The sequence below is a fragment of the Mus caroli genome, unplaced genomic scaffold (genome assembly GCF_978045245.1).
Source record: "Mus caroli unplaced genomic scaffold, Mus_caroli_1 scaffold_8, whole genome shotgun sequence".
NCBI lineage: Eukaryota > Metazoa > Chordata > Mammalia > Rodentia > Muridae > Mus > Mus caroli.
Window position 1 is genome coordinate 139,704,308 of NW_028227263.1, and position 14,646 is coordinate 139,718,953.

A 14,646-nucleotide genomic window follows, 5' to 3' on the forward strand; every position below is an offset into this window, starting at 1 on the left:
CAGGCGCAAACAGAGCGCTTCTGATTTTGGACTACATTTCCCAGATTTCATGTGGATTTCCTCCCTCTACGGTCCCTCACAAGACACCCCGCCGGCGGACCTCAGGCAAACGCAGATGGGTCGGGGAGGGACGAGAGGAATCTGTGGTTTCGTTGTGGAAACCGGGGGAGGCGGCACACTTGGGAGACCGGCCTCCAGGACCTTAAGCGCCTATAGAGGAGGTCGTGGACGCTATGCCAGAGTTCTCAGATCAGCAGTGTGAGATCCGTCTCCTTGACAACAGTTGCAGTATCGCCCTCCCTCTCCAGTACTAGGTTAAAGCAAGGTTGAGGCTGGTCAACGAAACCCGACCTCTGAGAATTAGTTCGCTTGTCCCGTACCGTCCACTCTTTAGCCTCAGTTTCCCGTCTTGTGAATAGGGAGGAAAATATTACCTGTCAAACATCGCTTGTGTAGCCCCTACGGACACTAAAGCCTCAGTTTCCCTACCTCAGAAAAGGCAAGAAGGTTTTGGGTTTGCTCTTTGTAATATGTATGGGTGTTTCGCTGAGTCGGTGCACCATGTGCTCGCAGTACCCACGGAGGCCAGAAAGCGGCGTGGGATTCCCTTAGACCTGTATTACAGACGGTTGTGAGCCACATGTAGGTGCTAGAAGGACGTCTAGAATAGCTTGTGCTTCGTTATTAACCTCTTTGCCATCTCTCCAGCCCTACCCCTACCTCCTACCGCAACGCACCACATACACACGCACTCGCAGGAGCGCAAGAAGGTTATGAGACGTAGTTACAAGCTAGTGGGCAGACAGACTCTCCCCTCCTCACTGGACTTCGAGAAAAGGTGGCATTGGCACACAAAGGAAATCATGTGAAGCAGGGTTGTTATTGTCCTTACCAAATTCGTGGATGGACAACGCCATTGCCCTAGTTTCTATTTACTCGCCTGTTTACAACTTAGAGACGGACCTATCCCCACAACGGCTAAACTTAATTCTGTCCACCTCTCTGCCCTCTCTGTCCCTCGTCTTGGTAAGTGTGCTAACCACACAAGCTGCTTTGCTATTTGAAGAGCGAGCCCGAAACATCACATTCTTTTCCTAGTGGCGCTTTTCACATACTAGTTGGATTCTTTTCGTATATGATTTTAAACTTTTTTGAGACGGAGTCTCTTGTGGCCCAGATGAGTCTCCAGCTCACTGTCTGGATCACTAAGGATGATCCTCTGCCTCCGCCTCCAGAATGCCAGAATTTGAAGTGTGAACTACCATGCCCAGTTTTATTTTCACGTTTATCTATATTGGCTTTTTTTTTTTTTGACTTTTTTTTTTACTACATTTATTTATTGTGATTTAGTGTGTGTGTGTGTGGGGGGGTGTATGAGTGTGTATGAGTGTCACACTTTGTTACGTGGAGGACAGGACTGCTTTTAGGAGTTGGTTCTTTCCCCAAGCAGAGACTGGGGATTGAAAGCAGGACACCAGGCTTGACTGCGGGTGCCTTTACTCACTGAGCTATCTCAGTGGCCCAATTTCCTTCCTTTGTAAAACTGAAAATTGTAATCTCAGCATGTGGGAGGTGGACACAGGAAGATCAGGAGGTCAAGGTCTTCCCCTCGACTATACAGTGAGTTTGAAGCCAGGTTAGGCTACATGAGACTTTCTCAAAAACCTGAGATGGCTCAGCTAAGTAAAAGTGCTTGCTGCCAGGCGGGGCAAGCTTTGATGCTGGCAACCATATGGCGGAAGAAAATAACTGACTTACGTGTGTGTATGTGTGTGTGTACATATATTTTATTTAAAAATTAATTTATCAAGCAGGGCGTGGTGGCGCACGCCTTTAATCCCAGCACTTGGGAGATAGAGGCAGGTAGATTTCTGAGTTTGAGGCCAGCCTGGTCTACAGAGTGAGTTCCAGGACAGCCAGGAATGCACAGAGAAACCCTGTCTCAAAAAAAATTATTTTATGTGTATGGGGGTGTTGTACAAGCACTCTTCACTACTGAACCATATCTCCAGCCACTGAACTTAAAACAAACAAACAAAAAAGAAAACAGCAACAAATTCTGGGACATGGCTTAGTATTAAAAAGTTTGCCTAAAATGTTTTAAGGCCCTGAATTCATCTCTAGCACTGCAAAGAACAGAACTAAATAAGATTCAGTTGTATGAATATGGACCATTTTGCTTCTCCATGCATGAGAGGGTTCCTTTAGACACAGGAGGGATTTTATCTCGTTAAAAACCGTCCAGTATACACTTTGAGTTTCTCCTGTACGGTCACCCACATGTCTGACTCTCTCAGATCCAAGTTCCTGTTCCAAATACAGTGTCTTTGTTCACATTAGCAGAAACAAGCAATCCTCAGAAGCTGTAGCCTGGGCCAGGGCAAGGGGACAGAGCAAATAGACTAGAAGGAAGCTTCCAGCCTCCACTCCCCACTTGGCCAGGTGCCTTGTAGGCTGGGTACAAGGTTCACACAGGCCTGCAGCCCAGCAGCTCTCCTCCCACACCCTCACTGCTGTAATGGAGTGGCCACCTGCAGAGATTCACATCCTCCCCACCTCTCCAGAGTAGGGTTTTAATAAAGATATTTTCATATAGGTTTAAGGATGGGGTTGGATAAATAGCTTAGAGGTTGAAAGCAGGCTGAAGAGATGGCTCAGCAGTTAAGAACACTGACCATTCTTCCAGAGGTCCTGAATTCAATTCCCAGTAACCACATGGTGGCTCACAACCATCTGTAATGGGATCCAGTGCCCTCTTCTGGGATGCATGTGTACATGCAGATAGAGCACTCATACACATAAAATAAATATTAAGAAAGAGCCGGGTGTGGTGGCGCACGCCTTTAATCCCAGCACTAGGGAGGCAGAGGCAGGCGGATTTCTGAGTTCGAGGCCAGCCTGGTCTACAAAGTGAGTTCCAGGACAGCCAGAGCTATACAGAGAAACCCTGTCTCGAAAAACCAAAAAAAAAAAAAAAAAAAAAAAAAAAAAAAAAAAAGAAAGAAAGAAAGAAAAAAGAAAATCATGCGTATATTTAAAAAGAACTTTGCCTGCAGTGATACATAACTGTGACTTAACACCTAGGGATGAGGGAGTTATTTAGCTCTAGGGTGACCAGCACAAGAATATTTACCAATTCCTGACAGAGCCTGCACTGGCTAACCATCAAATAGCTAATGGTTCGTGGGTTCTGAAGTTTAAATGAGGCTTTCCTTGCCATGGGTAAAACTTCCCCTCAGTCTCCTGGTCATGTAAGGGACAGGATGACATGGTTCATGGCATCAGTCCTTTGTCACAAGTTTAAAAAACAGCCTAGATAAAACGACTGGTTTGTGCTGTGGAGGGAGTGGTCCTGCTTTTTTTTTTTTTTTTTTTTTTTAGATTTTATTTTATTTTAGTATATGAGAGTTTATGCTGGAAGAAGTTAGAGAGTATGTCAGATCTCCTGGAACTGAAGTAACAGATGACTGAACCACAATGATGTGGGTACAGGGAACTCAACCCCAATCCTCTATTGAGCCATCTTTTCAGCTGCCAGGGCTCCACTTTTTACTTGGTCTAGTATACTGCTTCCATGCAATAAACTGAAAACAGTCAACAAAAAGACGAAAATCCAATAAGTGGTGGGTAATTGGGATCTAGACATAATTCAGATAGCCCAGAGTCCTTGCTAGAGATTGGCTGAGGCTCAAGTGTTTGGGTGCCTTGGCCAAAGCAATATGAAGATGAATTTGCTAGTGGGGCTTCCCGGGAGTGTTTCTTCCACTATAAAAATGAGATCATTAGATCTCATTTCTCACAAGAAAACATTGCAGTCTGGTCTGCAGGTAACACTAGACTGTGGCAGCCATGGAGCTGGAGCAATGGCTCAGTATTTAAGAACACATAGTGCTTGACTTAAACTTTCTATTGCTGAGACAAAACACGGTGATATATATATATATATATATATATATATATATATATGCAAGCCGAGGAGGAAAGGGTTTATTTAGGTTACATTTCCACATTGCAGTCCATCTTTGCAGAAGGCAGTCAAAACAGGAACTTGAATGGCAGGAACATGGAGGCAGGAGCTGGTGCAGAGGCCATGGAGGGCTGCTGCCTACTGGCTTGTTCCTTGTGCTTGCCAGCCTGCCTGCTTTCTTTCTTTCTTTCTTTCTTTCTTTCTTTCTTTCTTTCTTTCTTTCTTTCTTTCTTTCTTGTTTTTTCTGAGACAGGGTTTCTCTGTGTAGCCCTGGCTGTCCTGGAACTCACTCTGTAGACCAGGCTGGGCTTGAACTCAGAAATCCGCCTGCCTCTGCCTCCCGAGTGCTGGGATTAAAGGCGTGCGCCACCATGTCCAGCTCTGCTTTCTTTTTTTGTTTGTTTGTTGTAAAGATTTATTTATTTATGTATATGACTACACTGTAGCTATACAGATGGTTGTGAGCCTTCATATAGTTGTTGGGTATTGAATTTTTTTAGGACCTCTGTTCCCTATGGTCAACCCTGCTCGCTCAGTCCCTGCTCACTCCAGCCCAAAGATTTATTTATTATTATACATAAGTATACTGTAGCTGTCTTCAGACTTACCAGAAGAAGGCGTTAGATCTCATTACGGGTGGTTGTGAGCCACCATGTAGTTGCTGGGATTTGAATCCAGGACCTTTGGAAGAACAGTCAGTGATCTTACCAGCTGAGCCATCTCTCCAGCCCTCAGCCAGCTTTCCTATAGAATCCAGGACCACCAACCAGTCCAGGGATAGCTCCACTCACAATGGGCTCTCCCTCATCAATCACTAATTAAGACAATGCTTGACCAGCTTGCCTGCCGCCTGATCTTATGGAGTCATTTTCTTTCTTTCTCTCTTTCTCTCTTTCTCTCTTTCTTTCTTTCTTTCTTTCTTTCTTTCTTTCTTTCTTTCTTTCTTTCTTCCTTCCTTCCTTCCTTTCTCTCTCTCTCTCTCTCTCTTTCTTTCTTTCTTTCTTTCTCTCTTTCTCTCTCTTTTTCTCTCCTCTCCCTCTCTTTCTTTCTTTCTCTCTCTCTTTTTCTCTCTCTCCTCTCCCTCTCTTTCTTTCTTCCTTTCTTCCTTTCTTTCTTTCTTTCTTTCTTTCTTTCTTTCTTTCTTTCTTTCTTTCTTTCTTTCTTTCTTTCTTTCTTTTTTTCCAGACAGGGTTTCTCTGTGTAGTCCTGGCTGGCCTCAAATTCAGAAATCCGTCTGCCTCTGCCTCCCAAGTGTTGGGATTAAAGGCATGTGCCACCACTGCCCGGCATGGAGTCAATTTCTTAAATAATGAGGTTTCCTCTTCTCAGATGACTTTAGCTTGTGTCAAGTTGACATAAAACTATCCAACACAGGGAGAAAGAGAGAGAGAGTGAGCGATTAAGAGAGAGAGAGAGAGAGAGAGAGAGAGAGAGGAGAAGAGGAGGGGAGGGGAGGAAGAGGAGAGGAGAGGAGAGGAAAGAGAAGAGAAGAGAGAAGAGAAGAGAAGAGAAGAGAAGAGAAGAGAAGAGAAGAGAAGAAGAGGAAAGTTCCAAGTTCTGCAGACGGGCCATCTCCCAAGAACAACCGAATAGTAAAAACACTGTGTGCTATTGGAGAGAACCCTGTTTGGTTCCTAGCACCTATATCAGGCTGCTTATAACTACCTATAACTTTAGCTTCAGAGGACTTAACACCCTTTTCTGGTATCCATGGACACACATATACAAGTGATGAATGCTCGCACACAAGCACACATAAAATTAAAGAAAAAAAAATCTGTGAGGGCCATCTGGGAATCATGAAGCACCAATGATGGCTAGGACTTCCACAAAGGATACTGGATGGGAGGGGAGGATCCTGAATTAAGTACACTAGAAATGGGACATTCATATTCATGTTCTCTCTCTTTCTCCACCTCCTGCCCTTTTTCAGAACAAGGAACAAGCTCTTGCTTTGAAATCTAGGTTGTCCTTGATCTTGCTGTGTAGCTCAGGTTAGCCTTAAGCTTAATGCTCTTGCCTTTTCCTCCAGCAGCAGGTCTGCCTACCTCAGTCACTTTTAGCCTTATTATTATTATTATTATTATCATCATCATCATCATTGTCACTCCGGATCCCATCTTTTTAGCACAGGGAGGAGCTTTTTCTCTAAGGCTGAACTCCCCATCCATGGCTTACTTCCCATGGTTAAACCTCCCTGTCAGCCTCCTCTCCCACTGCAGCAGACAGGTTTATACTGTGAGGTAAACAATAGTACCATCTTCTAGCCGTTCTCAAGGACACAGTGTTCCCTCCTTATCACAGTCCCAGGGGCAGTCTGACCTCAGATTCTGGAGGACACTTGGAGACAAGCATACATGGGTCTGAAATGGGGGGGAGTGTAAGGAGCCGTCCTCACATTCGCCATTATAAGATGGCACTGACACCTGTGTTCTAAGTAGTAAACAAACCATCTGCACATGCGCTGGGGTAGTTTCCCACCCCATGTGCTCTGCCTTTCCCGTGATGACAACTCTGGCTGATGGGCTGCAGTCAATCAGGGAGTGACACGTCCGAGGCGGAGGACAGTCCTCCATAAAAGGGAGGGGGCTCCGCCATCTCTCTCTCTCTGGCTCTCTTCTCCACTGGCTCCTGATGGGGTAAGCAATAAAGCTTGTGCCACAGAAGATTCCGGTTGCCCTGAGTGTGTTCTTACCAGGGGGAACAAAAGCGGCGGGCAACAAATGGTGTGCGCCTCAAAAGGAGGCATCCCCACTAGGAACTCATAGCAGAGAATGCCAAGGCTCCAGAGGTCCACCTTCTCGTCATGCATCCGGCCTTCAATCATCTCTGGGGGCAGGTAGTCCAGGGTGCCACACATCGTGGTTCTCCTGGAAGATGGAGCATGCACCGGCCACCCGAAGTCTGCAATCTTCAACTCTCCGTTTGAGCCAAGCAGTAAGTTCTCTGGCTTAATGTCTCTGTGGATCACTCTCTTTGAATGACAGTAAGACAGAGCGTTTGCCAACTCAGTGATGTAAGTAGCTGTTCTCTGCTCGTCAAACTTGGAGAGTTTTTGGAGCTCTCTATAGACTGTTCCAAGGGGTGCATATTCTAGAATCAGATAAAACTCGGGTGGTGTCATGGAAATAGCCATACAGCCTGAGGATGTTGGGGTGCCGCAGGTGCGACTGGATCTCCACCTCTCTCCGAAGCTGGTGCTCCATGTTCGCCTTCTCCAGCTGCGTTTTAAACAGCACCTTCAGAGCCAGGATGAATTTGCTTTGTCTCTCCCGCGCCAAGTAGACATTTCCAAACTTCCCTTTTCCTAGTGGGCGGCCAATGTCAAAATCTTCCAAAGTCCACTGCCTTTTTTTTGTGTCTTCGGTCTTCTGTAAGGATGCCTGCTCCTTTTCAGAATTATTTCCGGAGGCTGCAGGCTGCTCACTCTTTTGAGGGTTATTGAGGCGGTGAAGCCACTGGACAATTAACAAAGATACAGCGGCTGAACGTCATTGTTCAGAGCCAGATAGGCCCAAAGAGATGGTTAAATGGAAAGATGTTTAAAATAACAAATGGAAAGGCCCGGATCCTATTTTGATAAGATCCAGGGGAGCTGTTTGTGTTTTTCCACAGAATGAAGACAACCCATTTTGGATACCAGAAAGACTCACCCGAAAAATCCAGACTGACCAAGGGAATACTGATGTCCCTCGTCTTGGTGATGTCCAGTTCGATAACAACAAAGGGAGAGCAGCGTTGGGAGATACAGAATTGGACGGCTAAATTTGAACAGACCCTTTGAAAATTGAGACTTGCCCCACGCACTTGGACCTGTCCCTGACCTAAGGACTATCTTTTCAACATTTTCCTTCTTTAAAGAATGGGTGGGGGTGGAATTATTTGGAGCTGTTCTTTGCTGTGGATTAGTGTTGCTTCTCTGATTGGTCTGTAAGCTTAAGGCCCAAATTAGGAGAGACATGGTGGTTATTTCCCAGGCGCTTGCAGCACTAGAACATGGTGCTTCCCCTGATATATGGTTATCTATGCTTAAGCAATAGGTCGCTGACCACTCAGCTCTTGCACCCCACGAGGCTAGTCTCATTGCACGGGATAGAGTGAGTGTGCTTCAGCAGCCCGAGAGAGTTGCACGGCTAAGCACTGCAGTAGAAGGGCTCTGTGGCATTTATAGGGAGACATGTCATCTTTCAAGAAGGTTGAGTGTCCAAGTGTCCTTCCCCCAGGAAAAACGACACGGGAGCGGACCAAGACCCCTTTGGGTGATGAGCCTGGGAGGAGGTTTTGTGTAAAGCCCCTATTTTACACACTGGGGATTTGACCTCTATCTCCACTCTCATTAATATGGGTGGCCTATTGCTCTTATATAAAAGAAAAGGGGGAGATGTAAGGAGCCGCCTTCACATTTGCCATTACAAGATGGCGCTGATGGCACTGACACCCGTGTTCTAAGTAGTAAACAAACCATCTGCACATGCGCTGGGGTAGTTTCCCATCCCATGTGCTCTGCCTTTCCCGGGATGACAACTCTGGCTGATGGGCTGCAGCCAATCAGGGAGTGACACGTCCGAGGCGGAGGACAGTCCTCCATAAAAGGGAGGGGGCTCCGCCATCTCTCTCTCTCTCTCTCTCTCTCTCTGGCTCTCTTCTCCACTGGCTCCTGATGGGGTAAGCAATAAAGCTTGTGCCGCAGAAGATTCCGGTTGCCCTGAGTGTGTTCTTACCAGGGGGAACAAAAGCGGCGGGCAACAGGGGAGGGCGCCCCATTTTTCTCGGACAGCCTCTCAGTGAACTCAACCAGCACATGACAATTTTCCAGTGTAATGTACACATCACTGCCCTACACAGTCCTGAGCAAGTGGCTCCATCAGAGACACTACTGCTGATGCCTTTGGTCCCCTGATCCTAGCTTTGGGGGATGGGGCTACCCTTCGAAGGAGTAAAAGACTCTCTTTTCTGACTTCTCTGGGCCCCAGGGTGAGAATTCCTTTGGCAGAAAATACGGGTCATACCATCTTAAAGCTCTCCAGCTTCTTTGTAGCACAACTATAATTACTACTCAAAACAATAATTACCGTTTTCTCTTTACATGGTGCTTTGAAGCGGCCAGATCCTTCAGGGCAGGGATGTGGTTTGGTTCATCTCTGGGTCTCTGGCCCTGGGTGCCAGGAGGTTCAGATTATATTTATTGGACAAATGGATGATGGATGAGCTGAGCAGGTGAGCTTGGGAGGAAATGGGGTAGGGAAAGAGCAACGTGAGTAAGGGGTGGTTCTGTCAGTCTCTGTCAGTTGGTGTCTCAGCCTGAGCTCTTAAAAGTGAGTGTGTGTTTTGATGTACAGACATTTGAGAAAGGACAGTTAAATGAGGGGATGGGGTGTAGCTCAGTTGGTAGAATGCTCACCTAGCATGCCAGAACCCTGGGTTCAGTCTGCAGTGAACTGGGTGTGGTCGTGAAAGTCTGCAGTCCCAGTGTGTATGAGCCAGTGGCATGCAGAGCTCTGTGAGTTCAAAGCCAGTTAAGGCTAATATAAAAAACAGACAGACAGACAGACAGAAAGACAGACAAGATTATGCTGGTAGAGGTGGCTCGGTGGTTAAGAGCACTTTACAGCTTTGCCAGGGACCAGAATTTGAATCCTAACATCCACATCTGACAGTTCACAAATGCTGTAACTTCAGCCCCGAGAGATCGAACACTACCTTCTGGCCTCTGTGCACAAATACAGATTCATAGACACAAGCAGACATATGCATACACAAATAAAATACAAAACATCTTTTAAAACTGGGGCAGGGTGCAGCTCAGGGGTTAAAAGTGCCTGTTGATCTTGCAGAGCAACCAGCACCCACTTCAGAGGACTCACAAGCACCTGTAACTCCAGATCCAGGGAATCTGACACCTTCTTCTGGTCTCCTTGGACAACTCTATATGCACATACCCACACAAACACGGATGCCTAAGGAACAACAATCGAAGTGGACCTCTGGCCTCCATAAATGTACACCTATACCTGCACACACTCTCTGTTTGTGTCTGTTTCTCTCTTTCTCTCTCACACACATGATGAAGAGGGTGCTCATGTGTAGACAGGAGAGGTGGTTTGATTAGCCTTTCCAGTAGATTTCTCTCTCACACACGTGATGAAGAGGGTGCTCATGTGTAGACAGAAGAGGTGGTTTGATTAGCCTTTCCAGTAGATTTCTCTCTCACACACGTGATGAAGAGGGTGCTCATGTGTAGTCAGGAGAGCTGGTTTGATTAGCCTTTCCAGTAGATTTCTCTCTCACACACATGATGAAGAGGGTGCTCATGTGTAGACAGGAGAGGTGGTTTGATTATCCTTTCCAGTACATTAGTTACCTTCATGATGCTGTGATCAAAATATCTGATGTGAAACCTGTGAGGGAGTAAAGATAATGTTTGGTTCATGGTTTCAGTCCATCATGGCAGAGTGTATGGTGGAGTATGTTCACATCATGGTAGATCAGAAGGAGAGAGAGAGAGAGAGAGAGAGAGAAAGAGAGGAGAGAGAGGAGAGAAAGGAGAGGGAGAGAGAGGAGAGAGAGGAGAGAGAGAGAGAGGAAAGAGAGGAGAGAGAGAGGAGAGAGAGAGGAAAGAGAGGAGAGAGAGAGAGAGAGGAGAGGGAGAGAGAGAGGAGAGAGAGGAGAGGGAGAGAGAGAGGAGAGAGAGGGGGTCAGGGAAGAGGACACACACAGAGGAAAAACCAGAGGTGGACATAATTCTTTTTTTTTTAAGATTTTATTTATTTATTTATTTATTTATTTATTTATTTATTTATTTATTATATGTAACTACACTGTAGTTGTCTTCAGACACCCCAGAAGAGGGCATTAGATCCCATTACAGATGGTTGCTGGGAATTGAACTCTGGACCTCTAAAAAAGCAGTCGATGCTCTTTTTTTGTTGTTGTTGTTTTTGGTTTTGGTTTTTGAAGACAGGGTTTCTCTGTATAGCCCTGGCTGTCCTGGAGCTCACTTTGTAGACCAGGCTGGCCTCGAACTCAGAAATCCGCCTGCCTCTGCCTCTGGAGTGCTGGGATTAAAGGCGTGCGCCACCACGACCGGCCAGTCGATGCTCTTAACCACTGAGCCATCTCTCCAGCCCCTGGTGGATGTAATTCTTAAAGGTCTCCACTCTGATTGGCCTATTTCTATAAGGCAGAACAAGACCTCACATGAGCTCATGCTTCCCTAGCAGGCACAGCTGGGGAAGAAGCATTCAAGGCACGAGCCTGTGGGGAACATTTCAACATTTCATATTCCTGGAGCTGGACTTAGAGGCTACTGTGACTTGCCCAGTGTGCCTGCTCAGGCAGTTTACACTCTTGACTACTGAGCCAGAATCTCTCCAGTCCCAACCTTGACCTTCTAGTCCTTCTGTCTCTATCTCCCTTCCCAGTGTAGTGCTGTGACTATAGCACTAGGCATGCAGTACCCTGAACCTCCATCATAACATAAACTGGATGAGGTGACATGAGGAGACAGAGACAGGAGGATTAGCAGCTCAAGGTCACCTTCAACCTGGGCTCCTAAAAACCTGTTTCAAAATACAAAACAAAAACAAAAAAACTGAGGTCAGAGAGATGGCTCAGCAGTTAAGAGTCCCGGATACTCTTGCAGAGGACCCAGGTTCAGTTTACAGCACCCATGTGGTTGTTCACAGCCATATTTAACTCCAATTCCAAGGGCTCTAACACCCTCTTCTGGCCTCTTCAGTCACTTGACATATACATAGTATCTATACATACATTCAGACATACTTTGTTTACATACAAGTAACAATAAAAGCATTTAAAAACAAAACAAAAACCTTAGCAAGCAAAAAGAAACATTCTGCCAATTTTATTTCTTAGAAAGGAGTTCTAACCAAACATTAAAGTAATTATCTTGCAGGCCTATGAAACATATGTCCTTGGACTCAATATGTTGCCAAGGATGTCCTTGAATTTCTAATCCTCCCTCCACCTCCAGAGCTCTGGGATCACCTGCACACATGCACTATGCCTGGTGCATGAAGTGCTGGGGATCTAACCTAGGACTCTGTGCACACCAGGCAAGTGTTCTTTCAACTGAGCAACATCCCATTCTCAAGCCCTTCAAGTGGCTTTTCTCCATGTCAGAGATACTGGAGTGGCAAGGGCTTCCTGTGCCTCCGGTCTTGCATCATCCTGAAGGACTCGATGGTGGCTCTCCCTGTCTCAGCCCCTCCTCTCCCACCCACCTTCACATCTAGAAGGATCTGAGAGTAGAGACTCGACTGTCTCACTTTTAAACAGACCTGCACCACCTCACCAGCTGCAGACATGCAGGTACAAGGTCAGATTGAAGCCACAACAGGAACATTTTATGTTGCACGACAAGTATTGTCCAGAACACACACCTTTGAAAAATAACACCTGCCACCACAAGAAGAGAAAGGGAAGTATTTTCCAGAACCATTTAGAATCTACAGATGAATTCTTCCTAGATTCTGAGAATAACCTGTTCCCAGAAGGGGGAAAGTTTACCAACTTTTCCAGTTTGTTTCTTTATATCTCGTTACCTTTGTCTGGACATTTTATCATTGCTGAAGCACGGTTCACCTCAACTGAATGGAAATCTAAGGGCTTGGCATTTCCTTATCGAGGGAAAATAAGCTCTCTAGTTAACAGGGCTTGAATCCAAGGAAGAAGTGCAGATGAGTCCTCAAGGGTTTTTGGGTTCTATATTTGGGCAGTCTGTGGGTGATACTCAGGTTGTCAGGATTGGTAGCAAATGCCTGTACCCACTGAGTTATCTTGCCAGTCCCCAATACAATCTTTTATCTATTTACTTACATTTATTTTATTTAGTTATTTATCATTTATTTATTTATTTAGATTTTTCAAGACAGGATTTCTCTGTATAGCCCTGGCTGTCCTGGAACTCACTCTGTAGACCAGGCTGGCCTCAAACTCAGAAATCCACCTGCCTCTGCCTCCCAAGTGCTGGGATTAAAGGCGTGCGCCACCACTGCCTGGATTAAATTTTTATTTTTTAGGTGAAGGACATGCATGCCACTAGGTGTGTACATCAGAGGACAATTTGTGGGAATTGGCTCTCTCCTTTTACCAATTGGGTCCTGGAGATTGAACTCAGGTTGTTCAGCTTGGTGGCCAGCACCTTTACTCAGTGAGCAATCTTTTGAGTCACCAACGTGATTTTCAGAGAAGAGAAAGTGAAGGGTATCTCACCCAGTCTTTCTTATTATTCATGTTGAGCCTGAAAAGGATCTTGTACTGTGTATTTAGTATTTTTTAGTATTTGGAGTGGGAGGATCCCTCAGGGTCAGTGTTAAAATGCAGATTCTGGGGGCTAAAGAGAAGGCTCAGAAGTTAAGAGTCTTTTCTTAACTTCTTTTCTAGAGGCCCCACATTCAGTTTCTAGCACCCGTGTTAGGAGGCTCACAACCACCTGTTAGCTCTAGCTCTAGAGGATCTAATGTCCTCTTCATGCATCTGTGGGCATGTACACAGTATCTACTTAAAATGCCAGCGGGTACTCACACATACACATAAATAAAAAACAATAAAATAAATCTTAAAAAAGTTACAGATCTGACCTTGTCAGTCTAAAAAGAAATCTGGGATCCCACATTTCTCATAGGCTTGTGAATGATGCCAATCCTGCCTGCCTGCCTGAGACAATGCCCCCCACACCCTCCAAGATAAGGGCCCACACTTCCTCACAGGAAGAGAAGGCATGATTAAAAAACCAAAAATAGCCGGGCGGTGGTGGTGCACGCCTTTAATCCCAGCACTTCGGAGGCAGAGGCAGGCAGATTTCTGAGTTCAAGGCCAGCCTGGTCTACAGATACAGAGTGAGTTCCAGGACAGCCAGAGCTACAGAGAGAAACCCTGTCTCAAAAAAAAAAAAAAAAAAAAAAAGAGAACAAAGAAAAAAAGAGAAAAAAACCAAAATATTTTGGCGTCTCCTAGTGAAAACTCAAAAATTATTTGCTAATTTTAGTAATGATAGTTTGCAAAGGATGAATGCATGTGTGTGCATGTGTGTGTGTGTGTGTGTGTGTGCATGTGTGTGTGCTTGTGTAACCAGGGGACTCTTAAGGCGATTGTACTTCAACAGCTGCAGCCCCTCTGCTACTGGCAGCTGTTCCCATCACTCTGTGGGAGAGGGCATCCCCTGGAGGATGAAGGTCTGTGAAGGGCTCTATGGTGTGGGCTGCCCCTCAGAAATCTGTACCTGGGAATTCCTGTGAGCATAGTGACTCTAGAGGCTGAGGCAAACTGCCTGAACCAGTTCTTAACACTGAACCAGGATTGAGGTGTTTGGTGATAGAAACTCAGGCAGGCGAAAGTATATAAAGGCCAGTATTCATGGGAGTTTGCAGACAAGGCTCAGGGAAGAAGTGTTAAAACAAGTCAACAGGAATGCCAGGGGGCCTTAAGGGCACCAGAGGCTTTTGTTCCCGGAAGGGCTGGGAAGAAACATCTGTCAGTTTCTTCTCTGCACAATCTCATTTGTTTCTTCTACAGACAGGCTTATCCCACACACCAAGTGACAAGGCTGTTTCCAGCTACAGAGCTTGTCAACCTCTGCCACCTCAGGACTCAGACTCTCACCACAGTTCCAGAGAATGCCAGGCAAGTCCACTGATTGGTCACTTAATGCCAGCTCT

The 14,646-nt window shown here is 45.9% G+C and overlaps 1 pseudogene; it reads right to left on the reverse strand.

Moving 5' to 3' along the window:
* Positions 1 to 66: 66 nt before the first annotated feature.
* LOC147003723 (aurora kinase A-like) lies at positions 67 to 12,553 on the reverse strand (annotated as a pseudogene).
* Positions 12,554 to 14,646: the final 2,093 nt, after the last annotated feature.